The 21,771-nt window shown below is 53.9% G+C and overlaps 1 protein-coding gene and 1 long non-coding RNA gene across 2 annotated transcripts in view; both read left to right on the forward strand.

Moving 5' to 3' along the window:
- Positions 1–21,771, forward strand: part of TRABD2B (TraB domain containing 2B) — a 212,752-nt gene that overhangs the window by 20,973 nt on the left and 170,008 nt on the right. The window lies entirely within an intron of this gene.
- LOC106508570 lies at positions 8,709–21,170 on the forward strand. Its single transcript, XR_002345212.1, has 2 exons — positions 8,709–16,258; positions 19,392–21,170. It is a non-coding gene; the product is annotated as an uncharacterized LOC106508570 (long non-coding RNA).

The following is a 21,771-nucleotide window of genomic DNA, read 5'->3' on the forward strand; positions in this document are numbered from 1 at the left end:
GTCGCTGCCTGGCTCCTCGGCAGTCCACGCTATTGAGGTGTGAGGACAAAGGGCAGGCAATCGGATGGGAAGGGCGGATCGGTTACTGAGGGGCCCGCCGCGCCCTGCTGGGCAAGGGCCAGGCACTGAGCCGGACGCCTTCCTGCCTCTCCCTGTGCCCAGCCCAGAGGAAGTTATGTTTTCCCATCCCAGCCACCACTAAGTCAGCATGTGTTGGTTTGTATTGAATTATGTTCGCTGTCAAATCAGTCAACAAGTGTTGATTCAACACCAGTTACTCTCTGGTGTGGTCTTAGGCATGAGCCGTGGTCCCTGCCTCCGTGGGAGCAGAAGACGTGAACTCAGCAAAGGGACTGAGTGTAGGTGGCATATCCGGCCAAAAGTGCCCTGCCGTCCATGTCTAGGGGAGAAAGCCCAAGTCTCCAGGGATGCCTGGGGGTATCAGGGAGGGCTCCCTGGAGGAGGTGGCATCAGCGGTACATTGGAAGGGCATGGAGGAGATTGGGCCAGGTTCCTTTTAGGGAATTGGATTTAAAAAGGGTTGGAGAGGTAAAATCATGGCCCACCTACCAGCACGGGGTCAGAAGAGGTGCTAAATAAAAACTCTTTGCTGGATGGATGTGTGATGGGCAAGCAGGTTGATGCCACTGCCTGAAGGACGTCTCCCGCGAGGGTGGACACGTCCACTGTGTCCTACAGGCCATGGGGACCCGTGATCTAGAAAACTGGAAGGAGCCAGATCCTGAAGAAAGACCTTCAACTTTCTAGCCAGTATCTCATTTTTTACAATAATAATGATACTGCTAATAATAGCAACACTTTTTATAACAACTTAATTAGTGTTATTTTTGCCGGAAAGGCAGCGCTCGTTACATGCTTGGCCCCGTCTGTGTGTGATTAAAGGTTATTGACTGAGACCAAGAGGGGCTTTTTTATCTTGAGGTTTTGGTGTTTTCTTTCCTCGCTGGTCTCTGCTCAGAGTCCATCTCACCGTTGGCTCTTTAATCTGTTTGTCTTCCATGAGATACCACAAAAGCGCAATCTTTGACAAGGTAAATATGCCAAATCCTTATTATAACATTTAATCGCTTCGGGAGTTTGGCTGTGGGGTGGGGTGGAGGGGTGGCGGGAATGGAAAGAGAGGTCCAGATTGCTTTGATTAACTGCATTTTTCTTTCTGGGTGAGTGGGAAGGCTTTGGTGGAAATCTCCCTCTTGGAGGCCGTTTCTAGGAAAGCGTGAGAAACGCGATTGAGGAGGTTCTGGAGTCTGGGTCGGCAGCACCCGATCGTGGGCCTGGTCCTGCGCTGGTGCTGTGGGGACTTAAGAAGGCACCTGTTTCCCACCGAGGAGGTGGTGTCTGTGTTGGGGGCAGGGAGCTGGGGCTGCGCTGGCCTACCTGGCACACGGCGGACCTCAGCGCCTTCTTTGGATTGGATGAGTCTCCAGCCCCACGGTGGTTCGTTGCTTCAGGGATTCAGACTGATGGGCGAGCACGTCCGCTAGAGGCTTCCCAGCCTGGGCATCGCAGAAGACGTGGTGTTTGAGGCAGGGCTTTCCCCCCTGGTAACTGCCCCCAAGGCCGGCCAGCTTCCAGCAGTTTTCCCATGTATTTCAAGGTTGTTTCTCTCCACTTCCTACCACCGGGAGAGCAGGGGCGGACCTCTCTCCCCCCAGTCTGGCCCAGGGTCTGGGTGAAACGCTTGCACAGCGTAGGGACTCAGGGCGTGTGCCTTGATGAGTGAGGTCTCCTGGGGGCACATGGCAGGGGGCGGTTTCAGGACGTAGGCAGCGTAGCCACGATACAAACGCAGGCCTCCTGTTTCCGAAGCCTGATTTCTTTTACCACACGTCCCAATTTCATGAGGCAGAGATGGTGTGTGAGCTCAGATCATTGTTCAAAGTAGTCACCCCCAGCCTCCAGGGCTGCAGGGTTTGGCCACGGGCCTTGCCTTGGCTTCACGATGGGCGGAGTGTACTTCCTGGCTCTTGACTTTGGGCTCTGTCATGTGACCTGACCAAGGAGACGCTAGCAGACCTGAAGCCTTACAGAAAGCGCCTTGGGCGCTTGTTTAGGCGGCTGGCTCTCCATGTGCCCGCCTCCACCCTGAGAAGAGATTCTCCCGTGTGGCTGCCAGCCCCTCGGCCTGCATCCCAGAATGCACACAGAGGACCCGAACCTAGCCTGCAACGAAGAGCCACACCCAGCTGGACACACGGCTTGACTTCAACCCAGATCAGCCACCCCCTCGCCCCAGCTGACCCATAGTGAAAAGGACATTGTTGCTTTCAGCCACAGAGCCTTGTGGGCATTTGTCACACAGCATCGCTGACAGGTGCAGATGAGAAGGACCTCTCTGGCTCGTGTGTCATGGAGGAAAAGCAGGCCTGAGGAGCAGAAGAGGCTGGGAGCAGAGGTTCCAGCTGAATCTCAGAAAGTCTTGAATGTCAGCGTCAGGAATTTGATCCTTTTGCAATAGGCAGTGGGAGACGCTGGAGGTTTGAGTTTAGAGGGTTGAGATCCAAACCAGCTACAGAGCGTAAACTTGGAAATAAGTGCAGAATGGACCGACATTCACGTTGTAGCTCATCCGGTGAAGAATCCGACTAGTGTCCATAAGGACGTGGGTTCGATCCCTGGCCTCGTTCAGTGGGTTAAGGATCCAGTGTTCCCGTGAGCTGTGGTGTAAGTCACAGACGTGGTTTAGATCTGGCGTGGCTGTGGCTGTGGTGTAGGCCGGCAGCTGCAGCTCCAATTCGACCCCTCCTAGCCTGGGAGCTTCCATGTGAGAAAGTGCAAAATGGTTAAAATAGAGAGAAGAGGAGCTGAAGGTCCAGGTCCTGTTGGAAAACTGCAATTATTTGCTCCCCACTAATCGCAGAGCCTGGCGCTGAGCCTGGTGCTGTGCCCCTTGTACAGTAGGTGCTTAATAAGTGTTTGATGAGTGAATATGTGTATAACAAAATTGTCCAGGGGTTTGAAAATGTGGACTCAGACCATCGAAGTCCCCGATGATTCACTTATTTACCCACTTACTTGTTCCTCCACGTTTGCTGAGCTCCTAGAACAGATAGTACTTGAATCTGGGGCAGGACTGGACAGAGCCCGAGGAGGGAGCCTCCCATCTCTTTTGCAAAAGGGGTCAAACCAACCAGGAAGTAGAGCGGGAGCAGGAGGGCCGTGTAGTGACAGCTGGGTTGGGGGAGCGGTGGTCTCCAGTGGGGGCTTGTGCCCCTTTCCTGGTCAGGAGGACACGGGGTGTTGGCTTCACCTGGGACCGGGGCAAGCATGGCTTGTCCTCCTGCTGAAACCCGTGGCTGATTTCTCAGGGTCACTCGGTTTGGGAACTTTGATTATATTCGACTTTCCCTTTCGGGTCAGGCTGTCCAGTCACTTTAGGCTTTGGGTCCTCACTTTCTTTCACTCACCTGCTCCTGTCCAGCCTAGGGCTGGCTGGTGGGGAGGCGCTGAAGACTCAGGGGCTGCCCCTCGCTTAGAGGAATGCGTAGTTCAGTGGTTCATAAAGCTCTAAAGTGTGACTTTTGGCAAATCTTGGCTCTTTTTGTCTGTTTCCTTATCTGTAAATCACAGCCACCGAGAGGCCTGCATTCGGATCTCAAGTCTGCATCTTGCTGAGTGGGTGGCCTTGAGCGAGTCACTGCTTGACTGAGACTCTGAAAGGAGGTGTCGTTCCTTTCCTGCAAGATGGGGAGATCCCGGGGGATGGCACGGGAGAGAGAGGCTGGAGGGAGCGCTGGGAGCGCAGCGGCTTTTCAAAAAGTGCCCAAGCTGGTTGAGATGAAGCTAAGCCCCCGATCCAGGGATGCATCCATTTATCTGTACCTGCCCCAGGTCAGAAGATATCACCCCTCACCCGTGGATCCACTAGGGACGAAAACACAAGCAGACAGAACCCGCAGCCTTCAATGAGAATAGCTGAGACCAGAAATGGGACCAGAACCCATGCTCTGTGTTAAAGAGGAGTTTATGGTCGTGGCTTCCTGAAATCTTGGGTTGAGAATGATTCCGAGGCTGTGTTGGACTTCCTGGGATGCAGGGCTGTGATGAATGCATGATGGTCCCAGGAGAAACTGCAGGTGGCACGTGCACCAAGAGCTTGCCAGGGCTGCCATCCATCGCTCTTTCATGCTGCAGGATCGGCCACCCAGTCATTTATCACTCACTGCACTAATTGTCACTGAGCCCCTGCTCTGTGTCGGGGCGTGCCCTGGGTGCTGAGACAGCAGATCCAAAACAGCAAGTGCAGGGCCCCCGTGCATGTCCCATTCTAGGGAACAGGCAGACAGCAAATAATAAATGTGAGCGGTAACTAAAACAGTAGGCCAGAAGGTAACATGTGCTGAAAAAATAGGAATGAGACCAGGCCAAGAGGCGCCGATGTGTCCGCCACCCCATCCTCCAGAGACAGTCTTGTGTAATACACTCAGAGCAGCAAATGACCCCTAACTCTTGCTGGTGCTTCTGCCCCTGGGGCTCACACACGCTGAGTGGTGGAGGCGATTCCAAGGGGTGTTGTTTTGGAAAGTGTGTGTGTGTGCGCATGTGCACGTGCACACCTGGGTGTGATCCTGTGTTCCTGACCCCACGATGAATGACCTTGGATGCACCGTTCTTTGGCATTGACTGTACTTCCTGCACCTGCCCAGACAACTAGGAGTTATTGTCCCTTCCGGGCCACTTGTGCCCAAGGTCCTGGCCTTCTTGGCAGCTGGCTTGGGGGCTTGGAGACTGCGGTGGTGGAGCGAGTGAAACCACAAGTATTGTCAGGCTGTCTAGGCAAAGGATTAGTGCAAATTAGAATTGGATATAAATATTCATGAGGAAATAGGCATATGGGTCATGAAGATGCAATTATCACAAGCCAGGGATGTTGTTTGTTTGGGATCAAACGTTACTATGCTAATTTCAACAGTTCCTATCTCTGTGAAAGCAGGTAGCATCTCTATTAGGCAACACGGTCTTGCTTCGTTCCAGTTACCATGGGACTCAGTCAGCCGGGCAGGGCTCCCCGCGTGCCCTTCACCGCACCCTGCATTGTAATCATCAGTAACGTGTGCCCTTGAAAACCGCAGTCTGCCCGGCGAGAGAGCACGCAGTGACACCTCAGGTAGGCAACATCCGTGTGGTGAGCTCTTTCACCAGAAAGGAATTATCTAGACAATAAGTGCAGCTAGGTAATTGGCTCGCTAGTAAAATCCTAACCCTTAGGTAGCATGATGTTGGCGGACACACCCACTGGGTGGGAAGCTCTTCAAGTTGTTTGTCACACACAAAAGCAGACTCTCCCGTGGGTCCTCCTTTGGCTTGGGGACTCGGGGTCATCCCAGTGGCCTGGGCAGCACATGCTGAGGCATGTAGGGGTGGTGGCCTTCCCTCTGGATGACCCTCGGCTGCTGCCACGCTCTGCTTTCTGGAAGGCTCGCTGACCGTTTCTCCCTCTCCCTCCCATTGGAGTCAAGCTGAACATTTTTACTCGTTCATTGGAGCTGGCCTCCTTTGCAGCTTTGTGGCTGCTTTTAATCTTTCATGGACTAGGAAGCCAGAGAACCAGGCTTATGAAAAGTGAGTCCAAAGCTAAACTAAATCATTTCAGATGGAGATGCTGAAGCACGCTTCTAGGAGTCAAGTGCACGACTGCAGTGTGGTGCCAGTTTGTTGTTTGATCATGTGTTCTGAACACGGGAGGTTACCAGCTATGGGACGTGTGGATACACGAAGTATTACTCCCTCTCTCTTTCTCTCTCTGTGTGTGTGTGTGTGTGTGTGTGTGTTTATTCACCTGTACTCATGAGCCATGGCGGTGTGGGAGGGATTTGATAATCTAGTTCATTCAGGTTCGAAGGGCTCTCTTTCGACACACGACTCCAGTGTGGTTTTTAGGGCCCTGATTCGTGCATAAAAGCTTTTAGGAGGGGCTGATTTCAGCTCAGGAAAGGAAGAATTGGCTAGAGAAGTTCAGTCTTCGGACACCCGCCTTGGGGGCAGGAACCGTTCTAGCGAAGGCCGGGTAGCAACGCCTCTAAGGACAGGCTGGAGGGAAGGTAAATGTCTATCACGTGATGGACTTGGTTTTTAATGGAAAAGTTCTTTTCTGTTTTATTAAAGTAAAATTGATGGATCCTGAACGGTATATATTTGGAGGGTGGACCTGACTGATTTTTAACATCTCTAAGATTGGACAAAGCTGTGTCATCCAGCTTTGCGTACATGCATCCGCTGTATTCTGCAATTCAGGCTGTGACTGCTGCGGACTCTCTGTGTTTGTGTCGTCCCAAAGTTGGAAGGTTGAATCCTAAATCCCCAGTGTGATGGTATTTGGCGGTGGGGCGTTTGGGGGGCAGTCGGGTTTAGATGAGGTCATGATCTAGGGCCCTTGTGATGAGATTAGTGTCCTTATGAGAAGAAACACTAGAGAGTGGGCTCCTTTTCCTGCCGCGTGAGGACACGGCCGGAAGGTGGCTGCCTGCAAGGCAGGTGGAGGGGCCTCACCAGAACTCAGCCATGCTGGCCCCTGACCTCAGACCTCCAACCTCTGAGCTGTAAGGGAATATATTTATGTTGTTTGAACCACCTGCTCTGTGGTGTATTGTTTTGGCAGCTCAAGCTAAGAAAGCCACCCTGCATTATGAGGGTTCAACCACGAGTATCAGACAGTCTGAGAAGCACCTCCCTTTGTCATTCACCTTGACAGCCGAGGGCCTAGGCACCCCTCCCTGGCTCCCAAGGTGAGAGCCTCCTCTTAAACTGCTAGAAATGGATGACATTTCCTTTGGTATCAGATGACTTCCTGGGAAGTCAGGAGCCCAGCAGTAAGGCCTTCAGTCCAGACAAGCGGGGCCCCTGCCTTCCAGAAGGCTGCAGAAGGCTCTGGGCTGCATGTGTCTGCTGTGGGGAGCAGCCGCCTGTGTTCCCATGGCCTGGACGATGCTTCCAGATGTCACATGTGCAGCCCTGCCACCTCCCTGCTGTTTATGGCCAAGTCACAGTGTGAGACTCAGACCCTAGGCCCCGTGCTGGCGTTCAAAGGGGCTTAATAGGCCTCTTTGTAAACAGCACTGAACACTTGTTCAAGTGACACACAGAGCTCTGCGTGGCTGTGATGCTGACTGCAGCTTGCTTTTTATTTGTTTGGGTTCTCCCCCCACCTTTATAAACAGAGAGGAGCGTCTGCCTGCAAAATTGTCTTCTTGGCAGAACGGGAAGGGGAGAGAGAGGAATTCTTCCTCCCCTGCTCTGGCTTTTGTGGCTCAGGGGCCACATGTTTCCAGAAACCATTTTTGCGTACCTGAGCTCTCAGTGACCTCGGGTCCTGAGCAGTGAGAGGTGGGCGGGACGCAGGCTGACTCAAGCCAACCCCAGAGCACTTCGTGTCAGGAAAGAAGATGAGACCCCATTCTCCCACGTGTTGAAGTAGGAAGGGGCTGTGATGTCCCACTTAGGCACCAGGTGCCTGGTCAGAGGCCCTGCTGAAACAGGCGCCTCCACCCAGAAGTCTGGATCTGGGTTGGGGAGAGCACAGGACCAGGTAGGCTGGCCGTCCTCAAGGCATGGGAGGGAGGGTGCAGTCAGATGTCACCAAGGCTGGCCCTCCCTCTGCACCAGTGTCCCCCACAGGTGTCCACTAGACCCTCTGGTCTCAACTTTTTGATCTTGAACTCAAGATCGAATTAATCTTGCACTTAATTACAAGTCTGGATCCGTAACCTGCTTGTGAGCCCCGCCAGATATAGTCCCATCGCTTTGGAACGTAGAGGCACAGCCCCCAGGTTCCCAGGCGAGTCAGACTTACACCCTCCTTGGAACCCCTGCCACCCCCGACCACCCCGTGTGACAGGCCATCCCCTCTCCCAGGGACTTTGAGTTGAAACCACACCCTGGCCTTGATGCTTGAGCTGGGTCCACTTGATCAAGTCCTGGAAGAAAAATCAAAGACCATCAAGGAAGAATCAGATGTGGTGCTTATAGCCCTGAATACATCTCTGCGCAAAGAGACTTGAAGCCTGAGTCAGAAGGCTCGTGCCCTGCATGGAGGGAAGCGCTCTAAGGAGTTAGATATAAGAAGCTGGGATGAGACTCTTGGGCATATATCCGGACAAAACTCTACTTAAAAGAGACACATGCACCCGCATGTTCATTGCAGCACTATTCACAATAGCCAGGACATGGAAACAACCCAAATGTCCATCGACAGAGGATTGGATTCGGAAGATGTGGTATATATACACAATGGAATACTACTCAGCCATAAAAAAGAATGACATAATGCCATTTGCAGCAACATGGATGGAACTAGAGACTCTCATACTGAGTGAAATGAGTCAGAAAGACAAAGACAAATACCACATGACATCACTTATAACTGGAATCTGATATCCAGCACAAATGAACATCTCCTCAGAAAAGAAAATCATGGACTTGGAGAAGAGACTTGTGGCTGCCTGATGGGAGGGGGAGGGAGTGGGAGGGATCGGGAGCTTGGGCTTATCAGACACAACTTAGAATAGATGTGCAAGGAGATCCTGCTGAATAGCGTTGAGAACTTTGTCTAGATACTCATGTTGCAACAGAAGAAAGGGTGGGGAAAACTGTAATTGTAATGTATACATGTAAGGATAACCTGACCCCCTTGCTGTACAGTGGGAAAATAAAAAAAATTATATATATATATAAAAAAAAGAAGCTGGGATGAGGAGAGGCGCCGTCTGCTGGGGTGGGGGTGCGGGGCAGCACAGCCCACCCCCCCCACCCCCCAGGCAAGGCTTCTAAGCGGCCCCCCATGCCGTACCTGGCGGGTGTGTAGTCTCCCTTCCCGGCACATCCACAGCCTCATCTGCACCACGAGAGATGCCAGATAAAGTGACCAATCCCAGCCTGGCCCCAAGCTCCCCAGCTGCGTAGAAGGTGCCAGGTGAAACCCCAAGGCTGTCGAATATTAAACAAATAACCGAGGGAATATTATATTTATTGGAAGCAAAACTGCGAAGATAACTTAGATGTCAAGTTTTAACCCCCGATATGTCAGTATCCTCGGCTTACCCTCAGTTATCTCTGTCCTGATCACAAGACTGGACCACCGTTTTGACAGGATATTGGGGGACAGGGGTGTCGTTTGTTTTGGCGGAGGAAATATTTCAAATGAGGAAGCTCAACCGGCTATGGGTGGGAAGGGGGGCGGTCTTTGCTCAGTAAAACGTTTGGAACGCATGTTTCCAGCATTTCAGAATTCCTCATGACGTTTGTATCCTTCCCTCAGCAAGACTGTGGATGGTCTTTGCTGACGTTTCCAACCCTAAGCCTGCAGAGTGGCCAAGCTTCAGGTTTGGAAAGTGCTAAGCCCGCTCACGGGAAGCTCCGAGGTACCTTCGGCCCCCCGCCCCGCACTCACTCAGGTAGTAATTCTGTGTGTAACGGAACCAGAACGCTCCCTTTCCATCTCTGTTAATTTCCAAATTGGCTCGTTAAATCCATACATTCCAGAGACTTGATCCAACATTCCAGGGACCCTTTCCATGGACAAGCAGAGCAGGAGTTCTTTTCAGCAGGGTTGGTTCAAGCAGAGGGAATGTGGAAAACAAAACAAAACAAAAATAACAACCAAACATCAACCAAAAAACCTCCAGAACAAATTACCTTCATCTTGCAAAGGGGACCTCAGATGGCAGCCTCACCAGCCCCACCAGCCCCGCCAGCCTCATCAGCCTCGCCAGCCTTATGTTACTCTGGCCGTGTCTCTCCCTGACTCCCCTGTCCCTTTCATCCCACACAGTGTATCGCCATTAGCCTGGCTTTGGGCCCGGCCCCAGTTTGCTTCCAGTTTGTTGGACTCCTACTGGAGACGAGACACTGTTAACTAGCAGCCCTGCCAGGAAGCCAGTGCAGCCACCTCCAGGGTGTTCTTCTCCGTGTTGTTGCCGTGACACAGACGTGGAAGTGTGTTTGAAGTGTCAGAGCGCTCTTGCCAGGGGAGGTGTCGGCTTTGCTGCTGGATGGGTACACAGTGTACCACACGTGTGAGCAGGGCACGGGGGGGGGGGGATTTTAGCTGGAATTAACAACCGCGTAAGAACTGAAAACAAATAAATAAATAAGCTAAGTGTTCAAAGGCTGTTTATCAGCTCAGTGTGTCGCCACGGCTAAATGCCAACTTTTTGTTTCTCCGTGTACCTTTTCCATTCCTCTGACCTTCAGAATTCTTCCCACATTCAGGAATAATTGACGCTGCTCTCACGGCTCTTCGTGACCTTGGTTAAAGGAACAGTCTGCTCTTTTTCTCTGAAATGCTTTGGTGGGGCGATACCTTTTCCTTTCCCCAAAGGGCAGCTCAAGGCGGTGGGGCGTCAGGAAGGATGAGTTCCGGTCCCCAACCTTCCGGTCTCTTGTTTACCACCTGTCACCTGGGGCAGAGGCAGTAAAGGCCATCCAGGCCTCATCCACATGCCGCCTGTGGTCGGTGTCCCCAGCAGGTCTTGAACACTCAGTGAATGCATATTGCCAGGCACCTGTCTGTGCGGTGGACCCTGCTCTCAGGAGCCTGTTAATCCCTGTGTGCAGAGGGTCATTCAGGTAAATGCAAACAGGGCTTGTGGTCCGTCTCTGCTCACTGCCCTGGGATGGACACAGCCGGTACCCAGCAATGGCAGGTGTATTAGTATTTATTCAATGGATGAATGAATGGATGCTGAGTTACAGAAATGCAGTTTCATCTCAGAGGTAAAGCAGCAGCCAGGCTTCCCCAGTTTCACAGCCCAGTAGGCCCACCTGCGTGGTATCTGTGTGGCAGAAGCAGACTCCCACTTCTCCGTGTGTGGGGCCGTGGCCGGGAGCTCTTGGGCAACAATCAGACTGCATTGGTGTGTGGGGTGGCCCTGCTGGGTGGGATGGGGTATGAGGAGAAACAGAGGGGAGCAGGCTTTTGGTTGAAGCTGGAGGGCTTAGGTTGCTGACCTAATGTCACCTCTTCATCTCATCTAGAAAGTGGAGGAAGACTCATACCTACTTCAAAGGGTCGCTCTGAGGCCTAAATGAATCTGTATGTGTAAAGTGTTGAGAACTGGGCCTGGCCTAGAGTAAGTTCTAATTAAATATCAGCCCTTTATCATGTTGTTGTTATTATTTTGGGGAGCAGAGGAGGTGTCAGGACCTGAGTGTTGAAGGAAATGATAGGACAGCTCAGTTTCTAGAGAGGAGGGTGGGCCTCTCAGTAGCCCTCGGGTCTTATCTGGTAGGTGGGTTTCCACGGTGGTAGAGGCAGGAGGTTATAAGTGGAATCGGATGGCCCGCAGCCACCTCCTGCTTCTGGTTCTAGGCACCAAATACCTACCCTCCCAACACACACACACACACACACACACACACACACACACACACACACACACTGAATGGATGGGAGTTTAGCAAATAGCATCTAGGAGACAGGCAAGATCAGATAGGACGGTCCAGAGCCAGTGAGGTAGGCCAGGGTTTAGGAATTTGTCTGAATGCCTATTAGGGAAATTGAGGCAGAAGCCTAGTAGGTCCCATTTGCCCCAAGCTCTTGGCAGGCGCACCTGAAATCAGATCCCGGGCGGCCAGACCATAAGCCCTGGCTCTTGGCATTGCTGATCATTGGACTCCTGGCCTGGTGGGGTTTGGTCTGAGGGCCATGGAAGCAGTCAGCAGTGACTCACATCCTGCAGAGGAGGGAGGTGAGGAGGGTTCTGGAGACCTCAGAGGCTTGGGAGGTGGGTGGGAGAGGCTTGATGGAGGCCTTGAGTTGAGATGGGGGCTGGGAGGATGGCCAGGACTTGGGGGATCCGACTGAGGTGGTCCAGGCCGAATGGGAGAACGGAGTGAGGTTGCAGGTGGGCTTGTGCGTGATGTGATCCGGGCACCTGAGTACTCTTGTGGGCCTGGAACAGAGGGAAGGCCGTGCTGGAGGGGAGAAGCCTGGCGTGAGACTCAGGAGACGGGGCCAGGGCCAGGGAGCCTTGGCACCGAGCTGGTGATGAAGAGCGCTGGCCCTTTCGGGAGCACTGTCGCAGCAAACCTGATGCGGCTGGAGGCGTCTGTGCGTGTCCCTACTGTAGACAAGTGCATCATAACGAGAGGCTCTGGAGGCGCTGTGGAAGAAGCAGGCGATGAAGGGAGGTGATTTCTTAACAACCATTGTGATCAAGAGCCTGGACGGTGCAGAATCCTGGGTGGAGGGGTGGGAGCGGCGGGGAAAGGAGGAATATGCCGTGGAGCAAACAGCCCTGGGCCAGTGGCTGGTGAGATACAGAAGACGCGTGTCTGGGGGTGCGGCCCCATTTGGGGGGGCAGCTGCCGGCTGAAATGAACTCCATTTCCACCTCTCAGGGGTCTAGGTGACCGCGACAGGCCCCAGGGGACAGGCAGGGGCCTGGGCTGGAGAGGAGGCTCCAGGAGGCCTTGGGCAGAGCCGAAGGCACAGGTGGGGAAGCGTTGGAGCACAGAGAGAGAGAGGCTAGTGACAGAGCGGGGACAACAGCCATCCCCGGGGCCAAGAGGAGAAGAAGCAGCTTCAGAGGGTGAGGTCAAGGTGGCCTGAGATGTCCCCCAGAGGCAAACAAGAGAGTGTAGCCTCCCCCTGCAGAGGGGGGCGTCTGCAGCCCAGCCGGGGCCGGCCCTCTGCTGCCACCTTGTCTCGCAACACACTCATGTGTGCGCTCGCACCCTGCAGCTCCACCCCGGGACCTTCCTCCGGAAAAGCCTTGGCAGCTCCCTGCCCCATGCACCCATTTCCATTACTCCCTCCTCTGCACCCCTACAACCCCCCCACCCCACACGTACCAGAGCATCGAGCAATAACCTGTTTTCTGGTGGGTCTCCCCACGGGAAGTGAGCTTCGCAGGCCTGCTTCTCAGGGAGGCGCACAGGACGTGAGCCCCCTGAGGAGGGTTCCCGAGAGGGACTTGGGGTCAACAGCCCTTCATTCGAGGCTGCAGCCTGTGTGGATGGTGGCAGGAGAGCAGGGTGATGGCGGGCACCCCCCCCCAAGGATTCCGGCTGCGGGAACCACCCTACGTCTCCGAGTTGTCATCCCTCCTGTCCACCTGTCCCCCGGGCTGCAGCCTTCGCCCCACTTTCCTTCTCACCTGGTTGCTGCACCGGTTGAAGCCGTGACCTGAATCTCCCCATCATTAGGTCCACGTGGACAGCAGCTCCTCGGGAAATGCTGCTTTGAGCAGGTGGTAGCTATCCGCAAAGTGAGGACTGGTGAAAACAGAGAGCTGACGGCTGCGCAGAGCTCCTTCCAGGGGAACTCCTATCGTCCCAGCCTCCGACGTCCTCTGAGCACCTGAAGGGAGCCTGTGCCCTCTGGAGAGAGCCCGGGAGACAGAGGTGTAGTCTCTCCAGCCGCCAACCCCAGGCTGCGTAAGGGGAGAAGAAACTCAGTTTTCTAAGTGTCTTCTTTAGCCACGCGTAAAGCTTGGCACTTTCACCAACAGGATTTTCTTTCATTAATCCACGGAGCAGCCTTGGGATACTGATTCGCATGCTGATTCATCAGCTTCATTTACTCTGATACTGCCGGGCAGCCTCCCGAGGGCAAGTCGCTAGCTCACGCTGGGAGGTTATGGGTTTGCCTGACTCTGTGTTTCTCGTTTGTCACCGAGACTGGCTCTCTGCTCTGCGCAGAGCAGCGGTAGAAACTGGCCATCCCACCGCCCCAGAGGCCCCTGGCACTAGAGGAGGTTTTCTTTTGTCTGAAGAGGCAAGAGCCAGCCTTCGGGAAGGGACAGGGCAGGGGCCCTGTGTCCTGTTGAGACCCAGGATTCTGAGAGCAAAGGGTCCTGCGACTTGAGTGCCCGGTATGTGGGGCCAAACTCTGTCTTGGAGGCCTGGAAACATTTGACATGATGTCATGAAAAGCTATGAAAGCGTCTCTCCAAAACTCCGAGGAGGAATTAGGCTTTTGCACGTACGTATGTATTCAATTTTCAGCTGTCCTGATTTCTCTCAAAGAGCCGCTGGTTCTTCCCTGGAGTGGGGCCAGGCCCCTCTGTGCCTCCACTGCCCGGGGACGGGTCCTGCGTGCCCGGCTCCTCTTGTGCCATGTGTTTTCTGGCTGTTCGGGCCGTCCTCTCTGGCATTTTTCAATCCCACGTGGTCAGGCGCTAAGAACCTTAGAACAAAGCAATCGCTGCTCTGACCTTGAGAGACGGCAGGGCCTTGCTGATCTGCCTGCGGGTTGAGCTGGGACCTAGGGTAGGGCGTGAGGGCCGGGAAGAGTCCCTTTGCTGTCATAGCGGAAGGGGAGGACACCCAGGCCTCCCCCTGGGAGGCAGAAAGGAAGAGGAGAAGGCCCAGGAGACGAGGGCGGGACCTGCCCTTGGGGAGGTCACGGTGTCCCCTGGCAGGAGACAGGCTGTGTGGGAGAACCGCTGGAGGAATGTGAGTTGGGTCATTCTCTTACCCTTAGGGGCTCAGCAAACCCTGAGTGAGCGGAGACGGCTGGGATTGCAGGGCCCCCAGGTGCCTCTGCCCCCTGCCCCTTGCCTCCAGCCCCCGAGGGCTCACCGTGTGGTGGGAGGAACAGGCATGTACACACAGGCACGGCCAGTGTGGGTGACGGATGTGGAGATAGAGCAGGTGCCCAGGCTCCTTGGGCATCAAGAAGGAGACCCAGAGGAGGAAGGTGACTTAAAGAGAAGAGGAGGACGTGTCCTAGGTTCAAGGAACAAGAGCCAATGGGCCGGACCGGAGGCCTGAAGCTGCCTGATGTTCTCTGGTGTGGGGTGAGTGTAGGCGTGGCTGCCCTCTGCATGTCCCCTATGGGTCGCCAGGTGTCTTTGCCTGGCTCTCAGCAGGGCCCAGCTTTAGGACGGGCAGCAGAGGCCATGAGGAGGGCTAGCTTCCTGGAGGCAGGAGTGAGCTGGGAGGCTTCGTGGAGGAAGACTTCCCCGGGGCCTCAGTGAGAGCCAGGGTTTGGACAAGCAGGAAGGAAAGCAGGGCCAGCCCCAGAGAGGCGCAGAGAACCTGGGCCAGATGGGAACACAGTGTCGGGCGGGAGGTGCCCAGACTGAGGGGGGCCAGTGGTGGCATGTGGCACAATGGCGGTATCCTCAGATGAGGCGTTAACTCCCTTCCCCGAGGGGCTGTGAGTACTGAGGAGGGCCCCTGCGGTTAAGAGGAGGCTCCTGCCCTGGGAGGGGCCACTCCTCAGTCAGGTCACCAAGGGCCATGAGTATCTGAGTCAGGGTGACCGCTCCACACTGCAGTTTGACCATCTGGAAAACAAGGATGCGGCAAGGCGGCGGTGGGGGGGGGGGGGAACCTCTGGCATCCCATGATGACCTTGCCTCGTGACCTTGAGCAAGGCACGTGGCTTCTGGGACTCAGCTCCCTGGTTCGCCACATTGGGAGAGTGGAGCACCATTGCCGTGTCACCTCGCTGAGCCTCTAGGAGGACCATGCAGATGGCACTGGTGAAATCGCTCCAAGCAAAGCTGCCCCCACGGAGGGTCAGGAGACCCTGAGACCCGTCTGACTCAGCCCCAGCGGGACCGCTCTCAGCTTTCCTGCAGCCAGGCCCCGCCTCCCGGCTGATGTGCCTCCCCCCCCCCCACTCTGAGCCTCTGATCCCCGGGGTCCGAGGACAGCCTAGGCCGCCAGCTGCACCGCCACTGCCCGGAGCAGACCGGTCCCCACGCCTGGCAGTGGGAACGCGGGCGGGCCCACCTGGCACAGGAGCTGCGCTGCCTGGGAGGACGGCGGCCTGTCTGCTCTGGGCCCAGGGTCCTGGCTCTGGCGCTCTGAGCTCACCGAGGTTTATTTATTTATCATTTGTTTGGGGTGAAATGGGAGAGAGTCAAATCCACGGAGCTGTTGTAGCAGCAGTTGGTGGAAAGAAAGGCATGTCTGTTTTTCCCGAAAGAATCCCTCGCATTGTGGCCCTGGCCCTTGGTTGGGTTTCGGCAGACAATGCCTTCCTTTCTCCCTGTGCCCGCCGGCTCGCCCCCGCCCGCCCGCCAGCCCGTCTGTCCTTGGTCCACTGGGCCTGCCGCTGCCCGCTGGACTTGGCTGCCGGGAAGGAAGGAAGGAGACGCCGGCTGCCTTGGCTGAGCCGTCCGGCCAGTGCACTGGGCCCTGCAGGCCTCTGGGGCTGCCACGCTCCTGCGCCCCCGTCTCTTTGGAGGCCTCGTGCATAGTATATGTTGAGGGCATGCTCTGTGCCAGGCATTGTGCCCACTTCACGGAAGCCTTCCTCCCTCCTGGAACGGGAATCAGGTCTTAGGTGAGCCCCAGCGCCCCTTGTGCCGCTGCCAGCCGAGTTTTTATTGCCATCTTGCAGACGGAGAGAAGGAGGCTCTAAGGGGTGGGCGACTTGCCAGGTTCACACATCGACGTGTTGCTGGCTGAGATTTGGGGGAGGGAGGGGTTGATACTTTGGGTGGGTCAGCAAAGGCCGAGGGTGACCAGCCTCTGCAGGTGACCTCAGGGTTCTCTGCCTGCTTGCCTGCAGCCTCCTCTGCTCACTTGTGCAGTAACCCAGCCGAAGCCTCTCATCACACACAGGAGAGGACCCAAGTCTGTTCCCTGTCTGCCTCTCCAGCTTCACCCACGGCTTCTCCTTTGCCTCCCTCCCTGGTCTCACTCCGCATTTGCTGTTTGTTCAGCTCTCCAAGCTCAAGTCTGTCTCGGGGCCTTTGCTCTTGCAGCTCATCTGCCTGCGGCTCTCTCCTCTGATGTTGGCTGGCCCTCGACGTGTAAGGGGGCCGCTCTTTTAAATGGCCTCCCCCCACCCACACTCCCTAACTCCTTACCTCCCCCTCCTGTTCTTTGTATCTTGTCGCTTCCTGAAATCACAGCACTTAGGAACTTGCTTGTTGTTGATGCCAAGTCCGTGCCCACCCAGCCCACTCTGGGAGCTTGGTAATATATGCATTTTTTGAATGAATGCATGAAACCCAAAATGTTTGATTTTCAAGGACCTTTTCTCAGAATATATTACTGTTTCCTCTGGTACCTTTCTGGGACCATGGGGACACAGAGCCACAACTGCGGCTTAGAAAGCTACAGTCAAAGGGAGAATGCTGGGGAGAGGCAGCAGAGCTGGGCAGAGAGGTTAGGTGAGCAGGCTTCGGAGTCAAACAAAAGCAATTTACTTAGCTCTCTGTGCCTCAGTTTCATCATCTGTGAAATGGGACCAATAATAGTACTGCCCTCAAGAACGGTTTTGAGAAGTAAGTGATCAATGAAACATTGGGGAAAAAAAAAAAACCAGAGTAATGCCTGGCCCCGAAAAAGCATGATGTCAGTACTATCAACTATTACCATTGATGTTATTATTGTTTCTTAGCTATTTTACTGTTAGCAGCAGTAGTTACAGTTGGTAGCAGTAGTTCAGCTCCTATTTGAACTCAGCTCTGACATTTATAGCCCATGTATCCTTATATTAGTCATCCAGACTCCCTAAGCCTCCCTGTTCTCACTCATAAAACCAGGCTAATGACGGTGTCGTGGCCTCACAGATACGTCACGAGGAGGTAATGAAAAATGCACAGCAGGTGCTCAGTAGAGTCGCGGGAGCCGGGAACTGAAAGGCCAGAGGGAGGGAAAGTCGAGGGCCAGAGAGAGAGGTGAGGAGGCTTGGATGGAGGTGGGCGGGCCAAGGAGAAGAGGTGATTCAGAGGCAGGAGGGTAATAACCAAACGTCTTGGAATTTCAAGGGCAGAGGTGAGAGGTTAAGGTGCCAAAAAAAAAAGAGGGAAAGGAGAGAGGCTGTCTTATGCTGTAGCTTTGTGCCTTTGGAACCTTGCAGAATTTGATGTCCCTCTTCCCAGTAAACCAAGTGCTGCAAGTGCGGGGTGAGGTCTTTGGGCTGGGCTTCCTCTCTGTCACTCTCCTAAAATCCAAATGTGGGTCTGCTTTTCAAATCCGAGGAGTTGAGAGAGGCAGGGAGGTCTTCATAGTGGGTTGTCCTCTGGACCTGGGGTCAGGGGCATCAGGAGGTGAAAGGGTGACGGCCCGGGCAAGGTGTATCCACCCACCTGCTCCTCCAGGGACCGCAGGCAGCCTCGGTGACAGATTTGGAAATTGAATGTTGGACTCAACCCCCTTTTACCTTTGACATGTTGCCTGTCTGCTCCCCCTAAACGTCCCTGACAGGCCATCACCCACAGGAGGGTTTTAGGGTGGATACCCCAGGCACCTGAGTCCTTGTCCCCCCTATCACGGAGCCCACCCCCACTATCCACTGTCTTCGATCCTAAGACTGTAGAGTCTTGTCATTGGGCTTTCAGAACATTTGGGCTTTCAGAACATTTGGCCTCAAGATTCCAAAGCCCATGGCCCTCCAATTGCAGATTTTTGATGGCCTTGGTGTTTAGAGCCCAAAGCCCCAGAGCCGTTCAGGTGCCTTCACCTCCTGGTCTGCCCTGTCCCTGCCTTCCTGCCGCCGGCAGAATCCTGGACCGGGAATCAGGTCTGGTTCCCGGGCTTCTGGTAGGCTGGGTTGAACTGCCAATAAGCCGTCACTGGCTGAGGCTTGGTTTCCTCGCCTATAAAATTCGCTAACAAGCAACCTCACAAGGGTGCCTGTGAGGACCGAGACGGGAACATGCTGGAAAGGAAAGTGCTTCGCTCTTCCTGTTTCCGAGCCTGTCCGCCCTGCTCAGCATCAGCATCGTGACACTGGAAAATCCGGCTATGTGCCCTGCTTGTCTTGGCTTTCACGGGCTCCGCAGGCCCGGTCCTCCCTTGCTGTTTACCCAGATTTTTAACTCAATCCACTCTCCGGCTCCTCCAGCCCTCTCGTCTGGGCTCACGGTTTCCCAGCTTTCCTGTGCATTTTCCAGGAGTGCCCGCATCCTGGTGAGTCCCTCCCTGCTTTCTGTCTACCCTGCTTGCCTCTGTCTTAGTGCTCCACACAGCTGCTGTGTACACGAGTTGTACCTGTCTGCGTTAACTACGTTCTCATGCTGCTTCCCCCCGATCCATCACTCCGGGGGCTTTGGTGCCTGACAGCATTGACGGACCTCCCACCAGGCTGCGGGCCTGCCTGAATCTTACTTCCTCACTATTAACGTGGGAAGAGAACCCATACCCCACAAAGTCTCAGTCTTAACGCATTTAAAGTAACGGGCGCTTAGTAGGTGCTCATACATATTAGGAGAGATGACACAATAAGGTGGGAAAGAACAGACACTCTGCATCTGGGTTCAAACCACAGCAGTGCCCCATCAGTGTTGTGGGACTTGAGGCAGGCTGTTGAACGCTCGCAAGCTTCAACTTTCTCATCCTTAAAATCGTTAAAACTGGTGTAACAGGATGGCAGCCACATCTTGTGCTGATAGTAGTACAATGCCCAGAAGAGGGCGGACACTCGCTACATGGCACCTGTTCTTCCTGCTTCTCTTTGCCCCTAGGGAAGGAGCCTCGTCTTATTTTCTTTTTGCACCCCCTTGGGCTGTCGTGTGTCGCAGAGGAATCCAGTTAGCAACACTGATAACTCAGATGGAAGAGATGACAACGAGGAATGAAAGGGACATTATAAAACTCTGAGAGGACGGAGGAGGGAACACGTCCCAACTTTCTTCCTAACCTTCCAGCCTCCTTGAGGCCAGCGTTATGCTGATACCAACACCAGACAAAGACATACGAGGAAAGAAACCTATAGAGCAATCCCTCTTGCGTCGTGAATGCAGATGGATGCAGAAATTCTCAGTATAACACCAGCTGACCAGATCCAGCATAGATAAGAAGGATAATGTCTCACGATGAAGTGGGTGTTATCCTGGGATTACAAGGCTGGTTTGATATTCAGAAGTCAATGTAATTTACCACCTCAGCAGACTAAAGAAGAAACCCTGGTATGATCGATCATCTCAATAGATTCAGAAAAAGCCCTTGTCAAAATCAACACTGTTCACGGTTAAAAACTCTCAGCAAACTGGGATAGAAGGGAATTTTCTTGATCTGATAAAGGGTGTCTATTGAAAACACCTACAACTAATATCAAACATAATGATAAAATTTGCATACTTTTCCCTAAGATCAGGAACTAGGCGAATCACATATCTGATAAAGGACTTGCTTCCAGAACCTATAAAGAACTCTCAAAACTCCATAGCAAGAAAACACATGCCGAGTTCCTGTTGTGACTCAGCAGGTCAAGGACCCAACATTGTCTCTGTGAGGATGCGAGTTCGCGTCCCCGGCCTTGCTCAGTGGGTTAAGGATCTGGCGTTGCCACAAGCTGTGTAGGTCACAGATGCAGCTCAGATCCCGTGTTACTGTGGCTGTGGCGCAGGCCTGAAGCTGTAGCTCTGATTCAGCTCCTCGCCTAGCAACCTCCATATGCTGCAGGTGGGGCCATAAAAAGAAAAAAACCACATGCAATTTAATAATGAGCAGAATATTTGAATACCTACAAGACATATAGGTGGCAAATAAGCACATGAAAATACTTAATAGCTTCAGTCCTTAGAAAAATGCTGATTACAACTACATGCTGATTAGAACGACTCCGATTAAACTGGAAAATAGCCAGGGTTGGCGAGTTCATGGAGCAACTGCAGCTCTCTTACTTTGCTGCTGGGAATGCTAAGTGGTCCAACCACCCTGTGAAACAGTTTATTATTAAGTCGAACAAACCCTTGCCACACCTGGAAATCCCACTATTAGAAATTTACCCAAATGAAATCAAAACCTGTGGTCACATAGGAATTGCACCGGTGTTTGTAGTGGCTTTATCTATAATAACCCCAAGGGGGAAACAAGCCAAATGTCCCCAAACTGGGGAATTGACGCACAGACTCTGGTGCATCCATACGCCGGGATACTGCTCAGCCATGCAAAGGAGAGACCTCCTGAGGCCGACACCTCAGATGAGCTGGACCGCATTATGGGGAGTGAGAGACGTCAGACTCAAAAGGCTGCACGGAGGCTGCACGTACATGACATCCTGGAAAAGGACAAACCAGGGGGACAGAAAGCAGCAGCAGCTGTCAGGAGGTGGGGGCGGGGTGGGTTTACTACAAAAGACACAGGAGGATTCTTTGGGGGTGCTAGAACTATTTTTTTTAATCTCAACTTGGGGGGTTATGTGAATGCTATGTGTTTGTCAAAACACTTACACAAATGTAAGTTTGTACACTTAAAAGAGTGCATCTTGCATTGTATGTAAACTGCGTCTTAATCATCACGAAAAAGGCTAAAGCTCCGGGAGCGGATCGGTAAAGCTTTCAGGTCTCTAGAGGAGGCAGGCGGCTTGCAAGTATTTGTTGGGCCCGGCAGATCCCGCCTTTCCCAGGTCTTTTCCAAACCATCCCTCTTCCCCTCAGCCCCATCCCTGTCCAATCCAGGATTTGCTCTGGACGTTCGTCATCTCCTTGGAACACGGCGACAGCCTCCTGGTGGCCCTCCCCGCCTTCCACCCCCACCCTCTTGCCCCCACATGTGCAGCCCGGGATGTAGAATGGAATTGCACGCACAGCCGTCCTTTAGAGGCTCCCCCCTGCCAGGGCTCTGAGGTCGCATTGAGATCAGCTCCCCCTCCCCTTCCTAAGCCCCAAGCCCTGGAAACACTCAGTGACTTCGTGTTTGCTGCCCCTCAGCCTCCGTCCCATCTCGGTGCCTCGGGTGTGGGGGCTGTTCCCTCTTCCAGGAATTCTAGCCCCCTTTTTTCTATCTCCTCCACCTCTGAGACTCTGAGACCCTCCTCCTGAGAAGTGCTCCCCCCCCCCCGCCCCCAGGGCAAGCTGCACATGAAACCTCCCCAGTGTTCCCGGTGGTCAGTCCACTTAT

This window comes from Sus scrofa, chromosome 6 (assembly GCF_000003025.6).
Source record: "Sus scrofa isolate TJ Tabasco breed Duroc chromosome 6, Sscrofa11.1, whole genome shotgun sequence".
Taxonomy (NCBI): Eukaryota; Metazoa; Chordata; class Mammalia; order Artiodactyla; family Suidae; genus Sus; species Sus scrofa.